Here is a 13,884-nt window from a genome sequence, read left to right as displayed (position 1 = left end):
GAGGTGATAATTCTTTGTGGTTTTGATTTATATTTCCCCTATAACTAGTGATGTTGATCATTGTTTCATATATCTGTTGGCCATCTGTATATCTTTCTTGAAAAAAGTGTATATACATATATTTTGAATAAAAGATAAGTGCTGACATCCCTGACCTTTTCCAGTTTTTTTTTTCTTTTCAAATTGAGTCACTATTCTATAATAGAAATTTTAAATATGTGATCATCTAATTCTAGGTTATAAAACACTATGTTTTTGAAACATCCATATTTAAATTAGAAAACATTTCATTTTATTTTCCTGTTTTAAAAATATCTTTTGGTATACCTTGTTTTTTAACTTATAACTTTATTTATTAAATTGAATGGGTGATATTGGTCAAATGAACAAATAGGTTTCATGTATGAGTTTCTATATTACAAGATCTGTATATTGCACCATGTACTCACCAGCCAAAGTCAAATCTTCTCTTGTCACCTAATATTAGGACCCCTCCTCCCCCACCTCCTTCACTCTGGCAACCATAACACTGCTGTTTGTGTTCATAAGTTTCAGTTTTATATCCCACATATGAATGAAACCATTTGGTTCTTAGCTTTTTCTGTTTGATTTATTTCACTTAACATAATGTTCTCAAGGTCCATCCATGTTGCTGCAAGTGGCTCTATTTCATCCTTTCTTATGAATGAGTGGTATTCCGTTGTGTATATATACCACATCTTTATCCAGTCCTCCATCATGGGACATTTTGGCTGTTTCCATATCTTTGCCACCATGAATAATGCTGCAATGAACAGAGGGTTGCATATATCTTTGTGAATACATGATTTTGAGTTTTTCAGATATATAAACAGGAGTGGGATTACTGGGTCATATGGTAGCTCTATTCTTAATTTTTTTGAGGAATCACCAGACTGCTTTCCATAGTGGTTGTACCAGTCATAAAGAACTTTTTATGAACTTGACCCCAAACACAAGTACTAGTAAAGGCAAAAATTAATGAATGGGACTATATCAAACTAAAAAGCTTCTGCACATCAAAAGAAACAGACAATAAAACAAAGAGTCAGCCAACCCGATGGAAGATGATATTTATAAACAGTAGCTCTGACAAAGGTTTAATTTCCAAAATATTAAAAAAAACAACCTTGTAAAACTCAACACCAAACAAACAATCCAATCAAAAAGTGGGCAGGGGACCTGAAAATACACCTCTCCCAAGAAGATATACAAACAGCCAATAGATATAGAAAAAGATGTTCAACCTCACTGGAAATTAGGGAAATGCAAATCAAAACTATAGTGACATACCACCTCACACCTGTTAGTGGCCATTATCAACAAGACAAGCAATAACAAGTGTTGGAGAGGTTGTAGGAAAAAGGGAACCCTCATTCACTGCTGGTGAGAAGGTATAACTTGTGATATAGTTTACACTAAAAAACTTTCTAACTTTTATGATATTACTAAAATTTATTTATTGGTTCGGTAGAGCATGTATTTTTCACTATACACCTTTTCATTGTGCAGTAGTTCCTACAATAGTATTTCATTCATCCTGAAAACATTGAGAGTACTTGCGGAAGTGGGAATGGGAAGGATATGCACTTGTTAGTTATTGTGGATCAATAGAAGGTGGGATATCTGAAGGTGGGATATCAGAAGTAAAGTTAATGCCAGATGTAGATGGTCGTGAACCAAAGTAGCTGATATATGTTTAAGTTATTGGAATATGTGTTGTGTACTCCTGCATTGTTCCATTTACTGAGATACAACTTTCTGAATTCACCTAGTTCTCATGGAATAAATTGCATGAATGCAGTGTGTAATTTGTGTTATGCTTATATTGTTCCTTAATATATCAATCACATTGAAACAGATTTGTGTGTTCAAAACAAGTCGTATAGCAGAACTGATTGTATATCTTTTTTTTCTCCCCAAAATGAAAGATTTATAATATAATTCAGTAAGTCAGTATGCTTTATTTATCTTTCCAAAGGAATACTATGTGTAAATGTGTATCAAATTCCTTTAACATCAAATTTCATACATGTGTAACATTGAAAATATCTCTGCAGGATCCATGTAAGCTATTGTACTTTACTTTGTTCACAGGTAACTTCATGTTTACCAAATTTGGCAACTTCCAAATGTAGCAGTAGAAGGAAATGCATGTATTAAATTATAAATTCATTATTTTTTAAGAGTATGTATGCTGTATCCCATAAAGATAATATAATAAAAATTGTCTAAATGCATTTAGAGGCATTTACAGGGTCCATATTTAGGTGTAATTTTGCCCTTGCCTATATGAACACAGATCTTTATAAAATCAAATCACTGGGGATGGCATATGCATCCAAGAGCAGAATATAGTCATAATGCTGGTAAGAGCTTTAATGTTCTGGGGATCAATAAGATACCTAAGTGCATTCTTAAGATGTTGGTTGTGCAGTATTTATTGCTTTTGATTGATTACTAAAATATGAAGTAGTGCATTTCCATAAGTAGTTATTTTTTTCTCATAAACAAAGTACAAAAATCAAAGAGGAAATTCAAGCTCTCAAAGAAGACTCGAGGCATTTTCTTCCACAGGATATTATTATGAATTAAGTAAAAACACAGAAACTAAATACAAAAGCTTAATTTCAAAATGTTAAAAGCCAGTATACTGTCAATGTACCATTGTCACATATACTATATAATTAGAATAATGCAGAAAATAACTATTGCAAATATTTAGCATGATGTGTTTTCTAATATTTAAAGTAAAAAATTGATAACAATATATATAATATTTCCTTGGCTTTTAATCTGAACAAAGCTAGACATAAAATATACTTATAGAATTGCAGTGTAAAAATACTTTTCAGTCCTCCAAATAGCTAGCACATTTTGAGAACTAGAGCTACTGAATAGATTAAGTCCCCTACTATTAGCACATATTGAAAATCAAGTATTTTTATTTATTAAAACTATACTAGAATTAATAAGAGTTTTTATGTCTTTATAATATTTTATATTAAATTCTGTTTACATTTATTTCATTTGAGCTGCCCAATAATCATGGGAGTTTGGCCTGGATTCTTAAAAATAGGAATGATTTTAGAATTAAGCTCATTTTACTATTAAGTAAACTGCGTCATAGTAGAAAAATGAACTTTGTTCACAGTAAGGATTAGAACTGATTCTATATGAATTTTACCTTTTATTTTATTTCTTAATTGCTGTACTTTGTTATTAATGGCGCCAGAGAAATAAGAAAAAAATAAAACATAGCAACTCAATATGTTCTTTTTATAATTTGATGATTCCATTATTTTTTAAAACAATTTCCATGTTCTGGAAACTATGAAGAACTTCAAAAATTCCTTTGATTAATCAAAATCTAGCTGATGAGAGATTATTCATATAAAACAAATAAGAAGAACAAAAATGCAAACATAGCAAATCAAAATGGAAGACACAGAGAGTGGGTGAGACGTCTTGATGTATATGGACAAGGGCATACCTTTAGGGTCAAATAATTCTTGGTTCATATCACAGCTCCTTTACATGAGTTATTTTTTTTTTTACCTTGAGTAAGTTACTTCTCAGTTTATATTTTCATGTTTTTAATGTAAGAAAGGCCATCCTTTCATTTCATTGTTTTAAGGATTGAATGAAGCTCAATTCACTCTCAAGTTGGCCCACATCCACTAAGATGTGTACTTTTCACTTCTTTCACAGAATTGCCTGCACCCTGGCCTCTTTCTTGTTCTCTATCTGAATTAAATTTGCTTTGTTCTGAAAAAAATAAAAAAAGGATTGAATGAAATAATATATGAAACATACCTGTCCCCAACTACAATATGGATTCCTAACATAAGGATGTAGCATTAATAGTTGCCATCATATGCACTAAAAAAAAAAGACGGAAATACTGTGGCACAATTAGAAAATACATGATTTGCTTTGGTTATAGTAGAGCTAGGGGTAGATGGGAAATTACTGATGGGGAGACAATTCAGGATCAAAGAGATTGGGTAAGCACATCATAAAGATGCAAGAAATAAAATGACATATTTTGATAATGAATAGGAGAGCAGAACTACCACATATATAGAAGCAATACTATATAATAAAAGGCTTATATGCAGATTGACCAAACGGCAGAACGACTGGCCGCTATGATGTGCACTGACCACCAGGGGGCAGACACTCAATTCAGGAGCTGCCCCCCTGGTGGTCAGTGTGCTCCCACAGGGGTAGTCCTGCTCAGCCAGAAGCCCTGAGCCGGGCTCACACCTGGCGAGTACAGTGGCAGTGGCGGGAGCCTCTCCTGCCTTCACAGCAGTGCTAAGGATATCCTACTGACAGCTTCCAGCCGTGGGCAAACTACGGCCCGTGGGCCGGATCCGGCCCGTTTGGAATGAATAAAACTAAAAAAAAAAAAACCGTACCCTTTTTTTTAATGATGTTTACTTTGAATTTATATTAGTTCACACAAACACTCCATCCATGCTTTTGTTCCGGCCCTCCGGTCCAGTTTAAGAACCCATTGTGGCCCTCGAGTCAAAAAGTTTGCCCACCCCTGGCTTAGGCCCATTCCCATCCGACAGTCAAACATCCCCCGAGGGCTCCTGGACTGCAAGAGGGTGCAGTCCGGGCTGAGGGACCACCCCCCTAAGTGTACGAATTTTGTGCACCGGGCCTCTAGTGGTATATAAACATCAAAGTAAATGAGGATCAGATTGTAGAAGACAAAACTCCAGATACATAGTTTAGACCTGAACTCATGGGTAGTGGAGAGCATATAAATGTTCTTAAATAACAGAGGTGGGTAAGTGGGATTTACAGGGGGGAAAAGATTGGAAATCAGGAAAAAAATACACATTTATAACTGATCTTATAAATTTAGGGTCTATGTATTTTATAATCTTGTAACTAATTGAATTCTGTACTGTTAGAAGCCAAATTTAAAAGGGTTGAAATCAACATTTCAGATTACACTCTTATATAGATAAATGATTTATACATTTATATCATTTGCCAAGTTAGGTTTAGATTGAAAGATATAATGTATATAAACCCATTTCTGTGACTCTGTAGTTAGACCAAACGTGCATTTAACAAATTTACTATATAGCAAAGCTAGACATAAAATATAAATATTATTATGGGCCTTTTATCTTCCTCTCATTTTTGAACACATGCCCTAGAGAAAGCTAAGACAAGAGATTAATTTGCTGTTCACACAGGATACTGAATTTCTATGTACATCTCAGACTAAGAGTACTTCATTTTCTTGAGTGTGAGTCTTACAGCATGGCCCCTAAGAACAAACTAATTGACTATTTCTTCAGGTACCCCACTGAATAAGCCATCTGTACCCATGGTGAAGGAAAAATTGTCTGGTGGCACTTGAAATGTGAGATGTTGGTCCTCCATATAGTACCTTAATTGAGCAATGTTGTTTTCCAATAAGATAATTCTCTAAGGAATATTTAATAATAATTTTTAATATTTATATTTTTGTTTAATTTCAGAATCTAACTCTTTTGTTATGAATTGGCTGTATTTTCCTAGTAAAAATAACTAGCGAAGAAGTATACATACAGGAGTGGGCAAAAGTAGGTTTACAGTTTTTGTATGAAAAATAATACAACAATTAATAAGTTATAATACAAGAATAAACTGTTCTTGTATATTTATGTGCATCTTCATAACTATAAACCTACTTTTGCCAATATCTGTATATTGTCATGGATATATCTAGTATAATATGCAATTATGACTAAAAAGTACATTTGATAATCAGCTTAGTGTTCTTTGAAGCAATCACCTTATACTTTCTTTTCCACATGTCATTATGCACCTCTTGGTTTATATCAGAAATAATTTTTTAGTAGTTAGCATACTTTTACTGAAAAATAAAATGTTCAAGAGAGTCCCTAAATTTCAGGAGATCATCATTGTAAACGTTGGTGTCAGTGTATATGGTGCAATATGTGCTTGCCATGCTGTATCCCAGAACCTTCATGAAATCTTTATAAACACTGTCTCTCGTCTCATCTGAGGTGATTATCCTATTTTGAATAGCAAACAAGTCTAAGAATAGATAAATTGACTACAGATATATAGGGCTTGGGAGATTAGTTTAAGTAGATGCATTCAAATAAATAACAACTATTATATCCATGATTAGCTTAATTATAATGCACCCAAGAACGCACCTGCAGAATGCTGGGTCCAATGTGATGAATTAAAGGTTGACTGCTAAATTTGTTCTTATAATATCACAATCTCTTGGTTTAAGCCATTTGAAATGTTATTTTTATGGACATTAGCTGAGCTTCCATTTTGAATTAAAAGAGTAGAAGATATAATATAAAGGTATAATCCCTTGAGGTATAATATTAATCTTTTGTTCAATAGTTACATGTTTAAAAACATGAAATACTGGCAAGACCAGCTACTAATTTTAGTAGCCCAAACTTAATCTCTGTATCCAGTCATGTAGAAAATAAGTTTCAGCTTATGACCTTAATATCAGATTTAGCTAAGGAATTTGCAGGAATTAAGTATAACATTTTACCTTTATCAATCTAAGCACTTCTGTAGGTAGGGGTAGAATAATTTGAAAGTGGGGAACATCATTAAACTGTAGGTTGTATACATTAAATGTCTTATTTTTTAAAATGCTTAGCTTCTTGAAAAGTGCTTAAAGGAGAGTTAGCCTATAATGATGGGGAGGAGAGTATCAGAGGAGGGAGTTTCCAGACAGTGAGGATAATGGTTGGAAGAAATAGTAATTATAGCAACGGGGAAGGGGGATATGAGATAAGTCTGGTGGGGTAGATAAAACCACCTTGGGTTGCGTTGATCCTTTGAGGGATACAAAGCAATGAAACATTCTAAGTAAAGTGAGACTTGATCAGACCACAGGTTTGAAAATATTTTGTCTGCAGTACAGAGGGAGGAAGATTAGAAGAAGATAGAGTTGATGAAAGGAAATTAAGAGATGTTCTAGCAGGTACTATAGCTATCCCATATAATAAAAGCCTAATATGCTAAGTGTCCGGTCGTCCAGTCGTTCATTCAACCAATCAAAGCATAATATGTTAATGATATGCTAAGGCCACTCAATCGCTTGCTATGACATGCACTGACCACCAGGGAGCAGACAGTCAACCAGTCGACCAGTTGCTATGACATGCACTGACAACCAGGGGACAGATGCTCTGACTGGTAGGTTAGCTTGCTGCTGGGGTCCAGCCGATCAGGACTGAGCGAGACAGGCTGGACATGGCCTGGAGCCCTCCTGCAGCCCCTCCCCAGCTGGCCAACCTTCCACATCCCTCCCTGGCCCCAATTGTGCACCAGTGGGTTTCCTCGGCCTGGCCTGTGTCCTCTCGCAATCCGGGACCCCTCAGGGGATGTTGGAGAGCTGGTTTTGGCCCGATCCCTGCAGGCCAGGCTGAGGGACCCCACTGGTGCATGAATTCATGCACCAGGCCTCTAGCAAATTATAATCTGAATCAACTGTAAGAATGACTGTAACAATATTCATGATTGTTTAACTCATAAATGACAAAGGTCTTTGAAACCATGATCCCTAAAGTAGGATGTGTGCTTTTTAGAGAGGGAGGAGGGAAGTTAAACATTCTGCTGAAAGTGTATGTAAGCAAAGACTTATGCCCCTTTTTTTAACATTTATTGTTCTTACCAAAGACATTGAAATGCAAGGTACATTGAGTTAGCAAAGGAAAATAATGCAAAAAATCAACAACAACAACACAGAATTCTGTCTAGTGCTTAAGAACATGATTCAAGATTAAAGCCAAAGAAAACCACTAAGTGGTTAATATTTTGGTAAAGTGGGGCTATAACTTTACTTTCTCCAGAGTATATGATGGTTGAATAAGCCATTTCTGCCTTAGTGCAGAGGGAGCAGATTGAATAGTCAGCCTTCTCCAAACATTCTGTTTTGTTCATAGGTAGTGATGAAATATTGGAATTGCTGGTAAAGTGAATGACTAGAGGCAAAGGTACTTCTGTTTATTGTAGAAGCTATTATTTTTCCCAATAAAGTGAGGGAATTATCAAATCCTGATTTAGGAACTGTTAGCTGATCTAAAAATACAATGTTAGTAGGGAAGTTGGAGATAGTAGTGAAGAAATATAAGCATCATGAATTGTAGCCAAAATTTAGCTCAAACTAAATGTTTTTCTAACCTTAAAATAAAGATTTTTAATTTAAAATATTTAATGTTGACATTATTGCAACATTAGTGCTCGCCAACCCCCCCCACACACACACACACACACATCTCCACCCACCCACGCCTCCCCCTCCCTTGGCCTTCACGACACTATTGTCCTTGTGCTATGCATGTATGTTCTTTAGCTAATACCTTTACCTTCTTTATCCAGTCACCTCACCCCACTCCTCTCAGGCACCTACCAGTCTGTTCCATGTATTCATGTTTCTGGTTCCATTTTTTTCTTCAGCTTATTTTGTTCATTAGATTCCACATATAAGTGATATCACATGGTATTTGTCTTTCTCTGACTCACTTATTTCACTTAGCATAATACTCTCCAGGTCCATGCATGCTGTTGTAAAGGATAAGAATTCTTTTTTATAACCACATAATATTCTATTGTGTAAATGTACCACAGCGTTTTTACCCATTCATCTACTGATGGGCACTTGCACTGTTTCCAGATCTTGGCTAGTGTAACTATTGCTGCTATGAACATAGGGGAGCATATATTCTTTCTGACTGCTGTTTCAGAATTCACAGGATATATTCCCAGAAGTGGGATCACTGGGTCAAAAGGCAGTTCCATTTTTAATTTTTTGAAGTAACTCCATATTGTTTCCCACAGTGGCTGTACCAGTCTGCATTCTCACCAACAGTGCACTCGGGTTCCCTTTCCTCCACATCTTCACCAGCACTTGTTGCTTGTTAATTTATTAATGGTAGCTACTCTGACAGGTGTGAAGTGATTCATCATTGTAATTTTAATTTGCATCTCTCTGATGATTAGTAATGATGAGCATTTTTTCATGTATATTGGCCAACTGTATATCCTCTTTGGAGAAGTGTCTATTCAGGTCCTTTGCCCATTTTTTAATTATATTGTTTGTCTTCCTGGTGTTGAGTTGTTTTATATATTTTGGAAATTAACATCTTATTGGACATATCATTGGCTAATATGTTCTCCCACACAGTGGGTTCTCTTTTCATTTTTTGATGGTTTCTTTTGCTGTGCAGAAGCCTTTTATTTTGATGTAGTCCCATTTGTTTATTTTCTCCTTTGTTTCCTTTGTCCTAGGAGATATCTGGGCAAAAATATTGTTATGACAGATGCCTGACATTGTACTGCATACGTTTTCTTCTAGGATTTTTATGTTTTCATGACTTACAGTTAAGTCTTTTATCCATTTTTAATTTATTCTTGTGTATAGTGTAAGTTGGTGGAAATCTCTGGAAATTTTTCAGCTTCTATACATATTTTTGTAAAGTTGGTAGGAAGTAGAGACAAATGATATTGATTCATGTGTAGAGTTGAAACATAACCCCTGTTTATAAGATAACATTAACTAATTAGACTCATACAGAGAGAAAGGTAAATTCTTCCACACTGAGTTTTGCAGATACTGACTAGACTCTAAACAACCTCAGAGTAATGGAATCTGGAAGATAATATGCAGACCATATCATTGTCTAAGGCAATACACTATGAAATAAATATTTATTTTATTGACTTATGTAATCCCCTCCCATTTTAGAGTTGTCCTCATGATTCCCTTTCTACAATCAGAAGCAACATATAGCTTCCCTTCCAATGTTTTATATTTTTCTATCTTTTAGTATCTGTACCCAGCCCTTCAACTGTTCATAGGCTAGGTTATGCATCATTCTATCTATAATTTCTAAATGGCAGTCAAAACAAAATTGAAGTTGTTCTTCTAGATATGGTCTGATTGGTTCTGGGAATGAGAAGACTGTAGTTTCTTGTGATTTAGACATTATATTTCTTCTATTTCATTACATGAAGTCTGGCCTTATTAGTAGTTGGGATTTATAATGATTTTACTAATAAGGGTTAACATTTCACTAACTGATTTTACTTTTGATATATTTACTAATGAGTTGATTAAGAAAGGGTGTAGGCATAACACTGTGTAAATCTAACTTAAATCTAATTTCTACAATGATTTATCAAAGCTTTCCATACAATTTCATAACTAGATGATATTATGGTTCAGTGATCTTACAACTCCCAGAATATTTGTACCCAAAGAGTACTGAGGTATGATTAATTTAGTTTTGTACATGTCGGTTTATATATTTCCACGAGTCCTTCAAATAGAGACACCTTTTTTGAAAAAAAATATGTATGAGTTTCAGAAATTGGTGAGGATTGTTGTTATATTTTGGGAATAATATGCATAAAGGTGTTTGCTGCAGCCTTGAGTATGATTAAAACAAAAAAGGAGAATGCACAGGTTGAGTAAGTATAAGATCTGAATATGGAATGCTTGGGCATTCTGATTTATAAGAAGCAAACAGAGCCAGGAAATGAAAATGAAAAGATGCATTCAGATGTAGAAGAAGGAAATCACAAGAGTGACATCTCAGAATCTCACATGGGAGGGTTTTAATTAGCCAGGAGTGTGGCCTCCAGTATAAACAAGGCAGAGAAGTTTAATAAGACAATAACTAAAATATGGATATCAGATTAAGCAATTAGCATGAAATTGATGACCTTGGCAATAACAGTGTCAGTGTAGTAAGAAATTTTAATGGATCGAGGACTGAATGAGAATTGAGAACATGGACACATGAAGTAAAATATACATTAAAATTCTTGATTTTGATGGAAGGGTTTGTAGTTGCTGGAAAGGCTATAGTTTAGATATCCAAGTCCTAGATGGAGATGAAATAACAAATAGATATAAAGATGAAAATAAGTAGAATGAACCTGTGATTAAGTTCTCAAAGACATTTATATGAGAGTGTTGAACAAACATTGACAAATTTAGAAATAGCAGAACCAGAACCCTATGAAGGGAAAGGTGTAGGAGAAGCAGCCTTTACTTTTGAGGGACTCTTGGAAAAGTGGTGTCTTTCTGGGAAAACCAATCAGTTAAGACAATGAGGGAAGGAGCATTCTGAGAAATGAATTAGAGTATGCTGGAATCCTTTTCTTTTCCTGTGGAATAGGTATTTAAGAATTCTGGAGATAGGATACAGAAGGTAAATCTGATGAAAATTGGGGGTGAAAAGAGCAATGAACAGTAAAGAGATCCCAAAAACTTAATATGTGTTTGTTATTTTTAAAATTGCACATTGTGAAGCATGTGTGAATGTAGAATCTGAAGGTAAACTAGATTCTATGTCCATGCATATACCATCTGCCATAGCCAATGGCATCTATAGTTCTCCTTGTGCTCATAGTATTAAATAGAGAACACTGATGAAAAATTCTGACAAGGGTGGAAAGAGTGACTAAGAGCAGAGAGACTATTATAATTCATTTAAAATGATATATTTTAATTACTCATCTCTGACTCATGAAATGTCTGTAGCTAAGCTAATTTTATAATTTTAAAATTATTCCTCTGCCTACCATTTTCTCAATACATTGCTTCCTTTTGAAATCCCAAATCTCCCCTAACTTCAGTGTTTCTTCTGTGGATTCACAGAGTCTTGGATGAAATTCATGTAGGAAGCTGTGTTATAATCCTTCTATCACACTGTGGTCTTGTTGCATTTGGCAGACGTGCTAAAACAGAACAAAAAATGAGTGGAAGGAACAGCTTAAAGATTTTTTTTAATTGAATAAGTTGATAAAGGCAAGAGGAAAATAATTTTGGTGGGTAGATGGAAACATTGTATTGTCCTTTAAATTTTGTCTTTCATGAGTGGAATCTTCTTATGCTAGAGGGGCTAAATAGCTCAGGATGAAGTCCTTTCTTATATTGGCCTGATGTCACTACTGCAGACAAACTAATTTATTATTGATGACTTGTGATGCTTTTTTATTTGTCTAAGTTTCAGCACTTCTGATACGTTGGTTAAAGCCTATTGATTCATCCAGGTTTAGATTTTATGATAATTTACTGAAAGAGAGACTTGAAGAAAGCTTGCAGAAGAAATGGACATTTTTCAGATCTTACCCAAGTGGAATAAAAGGAACACAAAAGGTCTGTTTTTCTCCAATTGAGTTAATGATTCTGCTAGGATTTAACTTATGGGTGGGTCAGGGTAATGGAGAAAGGATATTGTTAGATGTGGAGTGATACTCATCATTATTTAACATTGAATGTTAGTGGTAGATTATGCATCTTAAAAAGCATAGGAGTTGAACTTGAAAGGCATGATTCAATTTAGTTTTTTTTAAATATGCAAAATTTCTCTTTGAGAGGCCTTAGTGTGTTGTGATAAATGTTTTTTAAATTGCTAGGCCGGCATGGCTCAGTGATTGAGCATTGACCTATGAAAGAGGAGGTCTCAGTTCTATTCCGGGTCAGGGCACATGCCCAGGTTGCAAGCTTGTTCCCCAATGTGGGGCATGCAGTAGGCAACCAATCAATGCTTCTCTCTCATCATTGATGATTCTATCCCTCTCTCCTTTCCTCTCTGAAATAAAAATATATTTTTTTAAAATAAAAACATAGATTATAGTTTGAAATATATTTCTGTTATCCTTTCACTAGAAGCATCTGAAAAGCGAAAGCAAATATCCTGTTTTATCTACTATGTATTTCCATATAAATGTACAATTTGTCTTGATTAGATATAAATTGTTGAGCAGAGAGAATACATGCATCTACTTTCCATGGCCCTTACAGGACATCAAATTGAAATCTCCTGTGTATTGTTCTGGCTTGACTACATTTGTCCATTTTTATCTCTGCTATGCAAAAAGATTACTAAGTTTTATCTTCCCAATGGGAAACTGACAAAACAATATTCTTCACTTTATTAACATGCTTCTTCCAGGAAAATAATGCAATTAAATAAGTTAGGTTTAAACAGCAGATAAGAAAATCCTAAACACTGAATAAAAGTGACACTCAGTAAAGATCATTTGAAACCTGGATAGACTACTGAGATGCAGCAGATCAGGGATTAGAGAGAAAAAACACTATCATCTGATGAGAAACAATTGAACACAGAGTGAGCACAGAGCTTTCAGTTTTATCAGCAACTATGTACAAGTTCTATCAATCTTATTACTATAAAGGTAGCCTTTAGCTTCTGTACAGAAAAAGAGTAAATCACTAAAGTTACAGAGCTGTTCTACTTAGATAATTTATTGAAAGAAATTACAGTATGCTTTAACCATCTTATTATTATAGTTTTGAACTTTAAATTTGCTTTTGGATATAAAAAAGGTGTGAAGAATTGAAAAATAAGAGAAAATAAGCATGTTGCATTGTTAAAAGTAGGCATTTTCTACTTAGTGACTATTAAAGATAATAAACCAAAGTTTTAGAAAAGGTTTAGTTTCTCATTCTTAATTTTATTTATAAGTTATTTTAAACATACTTGAGATCAATTAAAATTTTCTAAAGTGTAGGCTTTTGCCATGACTTCATTTAACTACATTTTTATCAGCATGCATATGTGGGGAGAGGGAGATGTTAGGTGCATGATACTTTGTTACACATGGGGGATATAAGGAAATATAAGATATCATCCACATTTTCATCTTCTTTATATCTAGTTGTTGAGAGATTTCATATATTGAACTTACTTACATTTTATGTACATAATACCAACTTAGTGATTACATCAGGACATATATGGACAATTCATTGCAGTTTGGATGGAGAAAAAATGGGCAGAGGGAGAGATATAGAAGGGAAGGCTTCTAGGAGGT

The sequence above is a fragment of the Myotis brandtii genome, unplaced genomic scaffold, assembly GCF_000412655.1.
Source record: "Myotis brandtii unplaced genomic scaffold, ASM41265v1 scaffold835, whole genome shotgun sequence".
Taxonomy (NCBI): domain Eukaryota; kingdom Metazoa; phylum Chordata; class Mammalia; order Chiroptera; family Vespertilionidae; genus Myotis; species Myotis brandtii.
This window is presented reverse-complemented; position numbering follows the sequence as displayed.